Source organism: Chanodichthys erythropterus, chromosome 3 (assembly GCF_024489055.1).
Source record: "Chanodichthys erythropterus isolate Z2021 chromosome 3, ASM2448905v1, whole genome shotgun sequence".
NCBI classification, from domain to species: Eukaryota; Metazoa; Chordata; class Actinopteri; order Cypriniformes; family Xenocyprididae; genus Chanodichthys; species Chanodichthys erythropterus.
This window is the reverse complement of record NC_090223.1, coordinates 4,075,438-4,087,039: the sequence shown is the minus strand read 5'-3', so window position 1 is coordinate 4,087,039 and position 11,602 is coordinate 4,075,438.

Genomic DNA, 11,602 nt, shown 5'->3' with positions numbered 1-11,602 from the left:
GATATTGATGGAAAACATACAATATTGCAGCAAATATTGACATTGTCCCTCTCAGACAGATTAATGGATTTATAAATTCTGTACATCATATTTAAGGAGTGCTGGAGTGTGTTATTCTTACATGTACATCCAGCGGTTTGGAGGGTTCCCCTCAGTTAAAATCACATTTCTGAGAGGACGTCCTCTTTGGTTAAAATCACGCAATATAACTGAAAGGGCACTTTACTATAATGATTAAATGGGCAGGGGCTCACTCATCTCAATTCATCGCCATCTCACAAAGCTCCATATAATCCATAAAGCTGACTGCACATTAATGAACATTAAAGCATAATCATAGATAAGCACTGGATCGCTTGCCAAATATGTTTTGCCAATATGCTATTATTAAGAAGAAAGCTGATCATAGACCAGAAGTTATGGGCAGCTTTTCCCACTAAAAGCAGTCAGAAGGAGCAGCATGCTGGAGTTTAGTGAGGAAATTCCATGCAAGTCTCAAATAAGTCTGTGTTGACCAATCTAAGCCTTGCCCAGCATTACACACACTCCGCCAACAAGTGTTTCAGTGTTCGTCTTGTTGGCCAAGGGTGAATGTGAAAGATCTCTGTGACTTTTAATCACCTAGAAACCACATTGGACCCTTACAGTCATCTCTGTATGAGTTTACGCTCACCTGTGAGAGTCGGCTCAACACACATTTACTGCTTCCACCATCTGCGTAAAAAGAAATGTCAGAGGTGAGACGTCTATAATTCAGTTCACTGATTTTATCTGAAAACCTTACAGAAGATTCCCACAACTGTTGGGAGGAAAAAGATAAGGTTACAACATAAGGCCAATTAAAAATATTACTTTTTTGTTAATTTTCCAGAATTTATTTATGCAGATTAACTAGAAATGTATATAAATCTAATATATTTTAAATCTATTAACATTTTAAATGTATTAATAAATTATATTTTATATATTTAGGTAGACTGAACAACAGACAGTAAGTCAACCCCCCCCCAGCCCAACACAGGGTTAGTTGTAACACACATGGTGTAAATACTTCCACTCACACTAGCATGAAGAAACTTACAGTATATTACATCTTATTTACTAGTTGATATATCGACAATATAAAGAGAAAAAATGGTCTCGTCTATTTGTCTGGTGTTCTGTGAGAGCTGTGATGGAGGGAGAGAAGTGTTGAGTTCAGCTCTGTGTTTTTATGAATGTGTTTCTTCATCTGTTTGGGTGTATTGTTTTGACCAGTGCTGTATAGCTGTGTTTTACAGTTCATTGTCAAACTACAAAATCATTTAAAATTGAATTTCTAAAAAAAAAAATGATATTATTTTATATGAAAAAAAAGATCAGATAACATTTTAAGCTGTCAAATGTTCATGTTACAATGTGCCCCACCTATGGGGCATGTTGTCACATTTCACTTCCCTTCTTTCTGGGTAAGTAAAGAAAAAAGTATATACTGTATTAATGAAACAAAGCCACATATTTGTACCAGACATGTGTGAAATTAATGTGGAATAAAAGAAATTCCCTGAATCCTCAGTAGGGGGGGCATCTCAAAGATGATCAATACAAACATCAAATGCTCAGAAACAGAGTAAAAGATGAATACCTGACATTAGGAAAATGCACATTGCTGGGCTCATCTGCACAGGATCGAGCCCTGAGTCTCCTGCAACATCTCTTTAAATACTCAGACCAAGACAGAAACTTCTTTCAAATGGAAACATGAGTTCTCAATAGTAATTTGTAGGGGTGTAACGATACGCTCAGGTCACGATACGGTACGTATCTCGATACAGAGTTCACGATACGATACGTATCACGATATTTTGAACAAAAGGAAACTGAAATTCAAACAAGATTTATTCAAAAACATGAACAAATTTCAATAATTTTCCTTGTTGTACACCTAAGAGTAAACATGAACAATCCCAGCCAGCGGTCCCAGACAGGTACGTCAATGTGTTCCCTATAACATTTTCGTTGTGGTCTGTGCCAGTCTCGGCGCCAGGACAAACGATTTGGGGGATATTATTTTGCGTTAAAATATTATTAATAAATGATTCATAATAAATAATATATATTTTTTAATAATTTACTTGATTTTATGTCTTAAATCCCAGTCAATTATTAACTGCAGAAAGTGAAAGTAAAAACTTACTTTGTAAAAAAACTTACATGTTGAGAGCTTCAACATGTTCTGATAACACTATTTAACCTTAATTTATTTCTTAATATTTCTCTTGTGGCCCATATTGAAAAAAATATGAGAAGAGACATAGGTGTTACTTTTTTTTAGTAACACCTATATCTCTTCTCATTTGTTTTCAATATGTATGGGCCACAAGAGAAATATTAAGAAATAAATTAAGGTTAAATAGTTATCAGAACATGTTGAAGTAGAGCTCTCATCGCTGAGTTTTTACTTTCACTTTAGCTGAGTTTTTCTAATTAGCTAATCTCATCGCGTCGGTTATGCATGATGCACTATAAATTTTTGCGGGGCAAATTAAATTATTAATTTAATTCTAAAAGTAGCCTAATTATTATCGTCACCGTCATCATCATCATTCAGATCATCGCAGAAGGACTTGAGATCGCTGGGCCTGGTATGTGCTATTTGTAAGTGTTGTGGGATTTGCAGCGCATGTGTTGTCAAACTGATGAAGATGTTTTCTTTATTTGCATGTGTTTTCTTCATTTGCAGCGCGTTGAGCTCTCTCGGCCACCGTACATAATGCTCAAAATGTTAAAATGTAATTTACATTTTAAATTATTTTCGTTAAAAAAATATCTGCCGATATTCGGACTACCAACCAATCAGCAAACAGCAGCTGACTGTGACCCCAGCAGCTCCCCAGAGATCTTTGCTGCGCATACAAACAGATAATTTTTGATTGCACATTGCTAGCTAGCAATATGTCGCAGAGCTCCCTTCTTAAATTTTTTAGAAAAAAACCTCGGCTTGATGGAGAGCCGGACACAAGGCCTAACATTACACCTGATGAGGATGTTTCTCCGTCCCTGGGCCCAACATCAACAGATGTGACTCCTCCTGCACTCCTGGCTATGGAAAAAACTGTTGAATCAGAAGACACCGAAATGGCCTCCATCTCAGAGCTTAAGCCTACAAACCTTTCCACAGCAGATGAGCCTGCATGTCAGCCAAAACTGTGTGCTTTTCCAGTCACGCAAACAGTCAGTGGAAAGAGGAGGAATTTTTCTGCTAAGTGGTATAACCGGTACACTTGGTTAGAGTACAGTATCACAATGGATGCTGTTTTTTGCCATTCCTGTCGCCACTTTAACACTGATGCCAAGGAGGACAGATTCAGCAAAGCAGGACTGAGAGACTGGGGGCATCTTGGTCAGTTTTGTATAAAACATGAAGCCAGTAAAGCCCATGCTGCTGCTGTGGACCGACACAAAGGTTTCATGGCAATAAAAAGGGCTGGAAAAGGTGACATCATACATCAGGTAACAAAAGACACACAGGAGCATTTTACTGACCTGATTGAAAGAAACCGGGCACATGTCAAAGTTATCATTGATATTTTGTGACAAAAGGCCTACAGTCCCTATCTGTTTCTGTTACTGACTCTGTCCACATGATTGAGGGTTTAAAAGAAACTTTTACTACATTTAGGACTAACTCAGATGGGGAATTTGAAAGAATCATTGGGCTTACTGATGACGTCATGAAGAAGAACGATGTGCACAACTGGGACATAGTGGGTGCACGTAACAAAAAATTACGTGCCAGGCTTTCCGACTCGCATGTGACCTCTACAGTGGGCAGGTGTGCGCCCATTAGGAGTGACTTAGATTTGCAATCCTTGTGGATTTCCATTCTTGACAGACAGCTAATGGAACTTAACAACCGTTTTCAGAATGACTCCTACGGAATAATGAAGGCTGCTGCCTCCTTGCTGCCTGGATCTGACGCGTTTGGCCAGATGGAAATATTACAGGTACCGAGCAAGCACTATGGACTTGGAGTGGAAGGTCCTGAATTTACAGTATTTGTGCAACTGCTCAAACGAAAGGTGGATGGGGGTCACCTGTACCCATCCTTAATTGAAGTCTTAGACTCATGTGAGAAGGACGTTTTCCCCAACATGAACAGTTTACTGCGTGTTTTGATCACATTGCCTGTTACAAGCTGTTCTGTGGAGCGCTTGTTTTCAGCAGTGAACCGAATCAAATCCAGCAACAGAGCAACCATGCTCACAGAAAGACTAAATAGCCTCTCGTTGCTGACATTTGAACGAGAACTCGCAGAGACACTGGACCTGGATGAAATAATTGAGGCTTTCAAGGCCAGGCCACGCCGTCTCGCCCTTTAAGCATCACTGTAAACCCTAACGCTCAAAATAATTAATTGGTTTGAGTAGGAAAAACTTAAATTAAATGAATTAGTTCAGTGAAATTAACTTTATGAGTTTTTAGCACTTTGTTTTTCTTTCAAGTTCACATAATTGATATATTTTAAGTAAACTAAACTGTTTCATTGTTTTGAGTTTTATGAAATTGTTTATTTTAATTTAGACAAACTTAAGTTTAACTGAAACGGCTTTGATGTCTATTTCCCAGCATGCTTTGCCGATGGCACTCAAAAGGGAGAGTAAATGCTAAAATTAAGTGTAATATAAGTTTTTTTTGTGTAAGATTAATGTTAAGTGTGAGATTTAGCAGTGATTAATGTTTTGCTTATTTATGTTATGCTAATTTAGAAGAATTTCTGTTAATGTTGGCTTTATGGTGACAAGTGGTAAATGCAGCTTGATTTGAGAGCAAATGATCCCTTTATATTGTTACGCTCATACAGCTTCTGTATAACACTATTGTTAATATGTTAGCAAATTAGTATGTAAGCAGATTAGCTTTTAAAAGCTAACTGAGTTTATACTAATAAAAGTGTTCACATTGAGATCAATTGAAAGTTTTAAGTTAATTGTATGAATTAATGTACTCATACATTTTAATTGTAACTTGAAATGTTTAAGTACAAAATAAAAATCTGCTAGTTCTGCTTACTTATTCGGGTTTACAGTGTACTTCATAGATTTGAGTTATATTAATTGAATGGACTTAGTACTATTAACTTTATTTACTCAAGTTATCTTAACAATAAGTTACTGAGTTACTTGGACACAAATCAAATATTTTTTTATGCTTACATTTTTTGAGTTAATAAACTTAAAGGATTTAAGGCAATCGGTTTCCTCAAACAGTTTGAGTTGAACTAACTCAAAAGGTTTTACAGTGCAGCTAACAGGCACTATGTTATGACTATGTTATTGGCGATCCTGAGTGTAATGTATATTATTCTTCCACAAAATGGGAGTCTATGGCAGCCCTATGAGACAATGAGACATTGTACACCTGATTGCTCTCATCATGCTGATCACAAACAATATCATACATTAAGACTCCGCCCATTACAGTAGTAGCCATTTTGAAAAGTACAGTGTTCCGTTTTTTTCACTCAAATGATCTTCGGGGCGAGCCGCATAAAAGTACTGTCCCCGATTTCTGATGTTTTGTTCTTCAGGCTCTGCACTGCTCTTGGTGCTTAAATGCTTGCTGCGCTGCTGTACTTGATGTGCGCCATACTTGGTCTGCTTGCTGCTGTGCCTTGCAGAGCTTGGGCCCGTATTGCTGCTTGCAGCTATATTATTTTATATAGTTTTATGGTTATGTGGGGCATGGTTATGGTTAGGGTTAATAATTTTGCACAGTAATCTGACAATAAATGTGGCACACCCAGATTTTCATATGCACACCCAGAGTCTCTTTTCTGGCTACACTACTGATCTATACATGCAATAGACAACAAAATAATGACTAAAGGATTCTTTTCACTTAAATATAACAGATTCTCATTAATGACAACCCATCCACACAAATTAAATATAAAAGGTTTTATTTAGAAAATTAACTCAAGATATACAAAATGATTTAAAAAAAATATTACAAATACAATACAATTAAACATTTAAAAAAATTGAAAAACATAAAAACATTGACAAAACAGTTAAAAAAGGTTAATAATGTTTTTTGGTTCATAAAACAACGTGATTAATTGTCGGTTCCATAAATTGCATTGTCTTGCATGATAATTGCGGGATGATGAGAGGAACCACATGTTGCAGAAGAAAGTTCTGATTTGCGTTCACCCGTCCATGTAGGTCCAAATCCTGCTGCAGAAAACCTTCCCAAAATCATGACACTTTCACTCACTTCTTTACACACTTTCACCAGTTTGATGCTGAACATAATGTTTCCCATTGGGCCCAAATAAATTAATCTTGCTCTCATGTGAATGTTGGGTCAGTTCTCCTCTGTCCACAAAACATGCTTCTCAGCAAAGGTCAGTCTAGCTTTATGATCTTTTCTCCTGACAAGAGTCAGGTCACTGCAGAGGGATTTCAGTGAAACTTCTCAATGGCAAGACACTGTATGCCGAGACCGATCCTAACCCTGTTGAGCAATGAACTTGAGAGCATTTCCAGCTGCAGTGTTGAGCCAATTCCCCTCTGAGAGTCTCTACATTATCCTGCCCTCTTGTTCTTACATGGACGACCAGCGTTTTGTGGTACTTGAATGAATTAGTGTCATTGTAAATGTGCAGCTATTTTAGAAATCACAGGTTTGGAACGATCAACTTCTCTTGCATTGGCTGAAATGGTCATCATGGCCTTTATCTGGAGATCAGGGGAGTGAGGTTTACACCCACCGCTCTTACACACCGTTACACTGGGAGTTATCACCTGAAACTGTTTAACCAATGTGTCTTTGTATAAAAAAATACATGAACAGCAGCTTCGTTCAGTGGTTGATGTGATGAAGCTCTGGATACGAAGCTGCTGAACGTCAGTCGATGAGGATCTTCAGATCATTTGGACAGCAGATTCAGGATTCCTGAGAGAAACACATTCAAGCTTCATTCAGAGTCTGAAGATTCAAACATCATCCGTCTGTTTCAGAAATGATCATGTGATTCAGTCAAACTTGCTTTGATTCACTCACATGTTTTCTGCATCATCCTCACACTGACAGATGAACTTCCCTCTGAAACATCTGACAACAGAAAGAAACTGGTCAAATATTCATATATATTTAAAGTATTTTCTATTAATTCAGGACATGTTAAGACTTGTCTTCTAAGAATCATAATTTAGCTTTCACGACTTTAGAGTCTCTCTGAAACAATGAAACACTGGAGACTCACCTGTGTTTCCTTTTCTGCAGCTTGAAACAGAACAAGATGATGATAAAAAGAACGACGATTAAAAGAGCACAAAGCCACAACAGCCGATCTACACAAGCAATAAAATAAACACCACATTAAAATGATCAGACCATATGAAGGATTCAGCATGTGTTTGATTCAGTCAGCTGAACTCACGTGATCCTGGAGTTGGTGTCGGTCCGCTGCTGTCGGTCTCATTCCTCACTGAAAATACATTAATACCCATCATGGACTGATGCTGCAGATGCTTGAACATTCATGTGTTTAATGTGTTCATTTAAGGGACAGATCACACAGAAATGAATCATTAAGCATCATCTGTCCATCATAATCATCATGACGAGGGTTGAAGTGTCTCTCTCACCTCTGAACACGGTCTCACGACTGTAATGATGCTGTGAAGGAAGAAAGAAGCATTAGAGCCGCAATTATATGTTCATGAAAGTTTATGCAGGGATTTTTTCAATAGCTAACAAGCATTGTTCAATACTGAAGCTACATGTTCAAAACTCTTCATACAGTCTGCGTTATCATCATGAATATTGATCAGATCATCTCACCTCAAACTCACTCAACAAAACACTTCAGATGTGTTTTAAAATAAACGGATGGACGGGTTAGTCCTCCCTCTCTCTGACACTCATGAACAATGATTCCCAGTTCGGTCCACATGGACTTCTGTCTCCCTGAATGTGTGAAGAGTTTTGATCTTCAGATTGACCGATGCTTGTGAGTAACTGAACTCAAACTGTGATGCTGCATGAGTTCAGTGTGTTTGTTGAACTGCAGCGCTAATGATACATAGTTATAAAAATTCACAATCATCATTTCTGTCTCAATATGAAAACTGATGAATGAGTGTATTTACTCCATCAGCAGAATCACAGATGATCTCATGATTCAGATTCACACAGTCAGAAGTGACGAGACGATCAGATGATACAGACGTCACTGGATACATCAGTTTGTGTGGATCTGACGGATCTGCGATCAGACGCTTATCCTGAACAAACACAAGACGATCAGAGCAGTGTGTGTCACCTCTGTATACCAGCTCTGCTCACAGTGTGTGTGTGTGTGTGTGTGTGTGTGTAACAGTCACCTCTGTATACCAGCTCTGTTCACAGTCAGGATCATTGAGTGTTTGATTCAGAATCACAGGCAGAATCACGAACACAAACCCCACTGAGGACTGAATCTCTGCACACGTCATGTTGATGATAGACATGATCCACTGCTGAAAATAGAGTGTTTTCATTGAACAAACATTAAACCTTGTTTACACTGTTAAAGAGTTGCATTCTCTTGCTAAAAATGGCCAAAGTTTCAAAACACGAGTTGGACAAATGATGGAGTGTTTCTGTACCAAATACACTCCTTCAGATTTCCTACGTTTTAGAAAGTTTTTTTGAGTATGGCCCTGTATTACGTAATAAGGGTGGAATTCCTTGGGCATTTCTCCCGCAAGAGCACGCACACACATTAACCAGACTGAGAGAGGAAGAGTGTGCCCATCAACCAGTGTTTGGGTGGTTTTGAATTTGATTGTGCAGGTAAAAAATGGTTTGGGAGAGTAGACAATATTTGGGCTGGTTAGGGGTCAGTTGGGCAGTTTTCAAACATCTAAATTGTATAGGCTAATTTGTTAAAAAAACCAAACCCAATACTGCATCAAATCAGTCAGCATGATGTTTGGTGGCTCATTTAAATTTGCTCATTCTGACTGTGTTTGCAACAAACACAGACAAAACTAAATTCCATTAAACAAATGCCACCATAATGCTTTAGTGCTATAACTATTACTGCTCAGGCATACAAATGAAAACAGAGCATACAATCCTCAAAGGTGGTGACAATAAATATTTATACTGCAGTGCATGATGGGAGTTTTGTCCTATGGTGATACCCAGCATGCATTGCGGTGTGAAGCATTTTTCTTTTTATCACCATTGCTGAGATTCATATGCTGATTCTGTGTGTCTAAGTGATGCTGTAGTTCAATTTTTTTTTAATGCACTGCATGGTTTTAAAATTACTCCTATCTGTTTGCTGCAGCACTTTCTCTTCTTTCTGAAAATGTACAAATGACAAAACATATGATCAGTTGCTTTGGATGTAATCTCACAATGACTACATCATTTAAAACCAGCTAATACCCGCTCAATATAAAGCACTGACTTCACTGCTTTCCAACAACATAGGCATTGTTGGAGAGAAAAATCTAGTCAAGAGCCCAACTTAAGCAAACGCTGATCTCATTGATGGTGGCGTATTTTTCTTTTCTTTTCTTTTCTTGACCAATAAACCTCTGTTAATTCTCAATTCTGTAGACTTGAGAAAATAAAGTCAATCTGGTTAGTAATATGTGAAGCTGGTAATGCTGTTTGTGGAGTTGTTTAATCAGATCTACAGAGATTTAATGGTTTTTATCTTCAGTTTCTTCAGTTTTTATCTAAGGCTGTGACTGAAGTTCATTGTAGTTCTTGCGTTTCTCGTTTCTTCAGTGATTCTGCTTGTTAACAGCAGGTGTTTATCATTATTGCTCAATCATCACTTAATTAGTTCTGCTGGTTCCCAAAGTTCTTCAGAATATCTTCTTCACAGAAGAAAAGAACACATACTGGTTACGAACGGGTGAGTAAATGACGACAATTTTCATTTTTGGATGGACTATACCTTTAATCTATTATAATCGATTAGTACTTGGAGACAAAGCTTTGTTAAAGTTAAAGTTAAAGCTTAAATAATAAAACAAAGATGTGACAGATACAAGTAAATGTGCAATTGTGTTACTTTAATTACAATTTTACAAAATATCCAGTATAATATGAGAAAACAGGAAAAATGTGTAGTTTGGTGTTGATAAAGGAAGTTTGAGCCTTACTGACATGGCTGTGGAGGCTGGGAAACACTGGCTATAAAATAAATTAAGAGTTACACAAATACTCACACCAGGCTAACTTACATGTTATCAGGGCACAGATACAGATTATTTCAGGCATTGTTGTTAACACTCTGCTGTCACCGAATGACAAAAGGTACAATACAGGCTACTACGAAAACCTCACAAAAGAGAAAAAAAAGAAAAAAAGATAAAGACATCAAATAGTAATAAATTGTACTAGCCTAGATGAGCATAGGTTATTCACTGATTGTTTGCTTTGTCTGTAATCAATCAGGCAAAACAGCACAGACGATTTATCATATTACACAATATATTCATAGTTTTGAAAACGTCAACTGTTGCAGTTAATGCTTAATATTGAATCTTCATTACTGTTTCAAAATAATCCATTAAACGAGCTCGATTTGAGCACTAATATTTTCAGTTGTCTCAAGGCCACGCTCACAACAAGGGAAATATCATGAATATTCACATAGCCTACACTCCACCCACTGCAACAGTTTTTCACAGGAACTGAATATTACACAACACCGGTATATTACACATTGACGTCAGAAGACGTGACGTTGCTTTGCTTTTCAAACCGGAAGACAGAAATTAAAAATGCAAAAATAACTAATTTCCATTTATGGATCAGTGATGTGCAGCCTATACATATCTGTTCACATCTTAGAAAATGTGTTCTGGAGTTTCCCTTTAAATATTTTAAATTTAATGATGTGCCTTTAAAGAAGTGAATATATGAAGTCTCACCTTCTATAATTTAAATAATTATGTTTACAGTTTCAGCAAATAACTTAAATGTCAGTCTGATCCTCACAAAAATTTGATATATATATTTCAGAGAAACTTGGATTATGGCATGCAACATAGATTAACAGGAATGGCTCGTTACAAACAACCACAATAATCTACTGTAATGCATTTCCATCAATTATCACATATTATTTTATCTTACATTTTAGCACTATTGTTAGCAGATAAAATGTAATATGAACAGAACTGACATTATCATTTCGAGCAGCAGAGGGTGCTACTGTCACATTTACAGTAGTCTAGCAGCTTATGCTCAGATCACACACATCATACTGATGAGAAACACTGCTGTATCTACAGAATGGAGGGATCATAGTGTGTGAAATTCAAATCTGACAGCATGTTGTACTGAAAGATCAAAATTTAAGTGTAAAAATGGAGTCCAATATGGCAAACCATTTTGACTTTTATTCATTCTCAGGATATGAATTCTTGATATGAACAATTCAAATTCCACCAGTTAAAAAGCTAATTCCTGATATCAGAAATGGAATAGTAACAGTAGTAACAATGGCTATTTTTAATATCAGGAATTACATTTCAACTAGGCTAGCAGAAACTAATTCTTGGTATTTTCAATAGTTATATATCACCATAGGCTGCCATTCAAG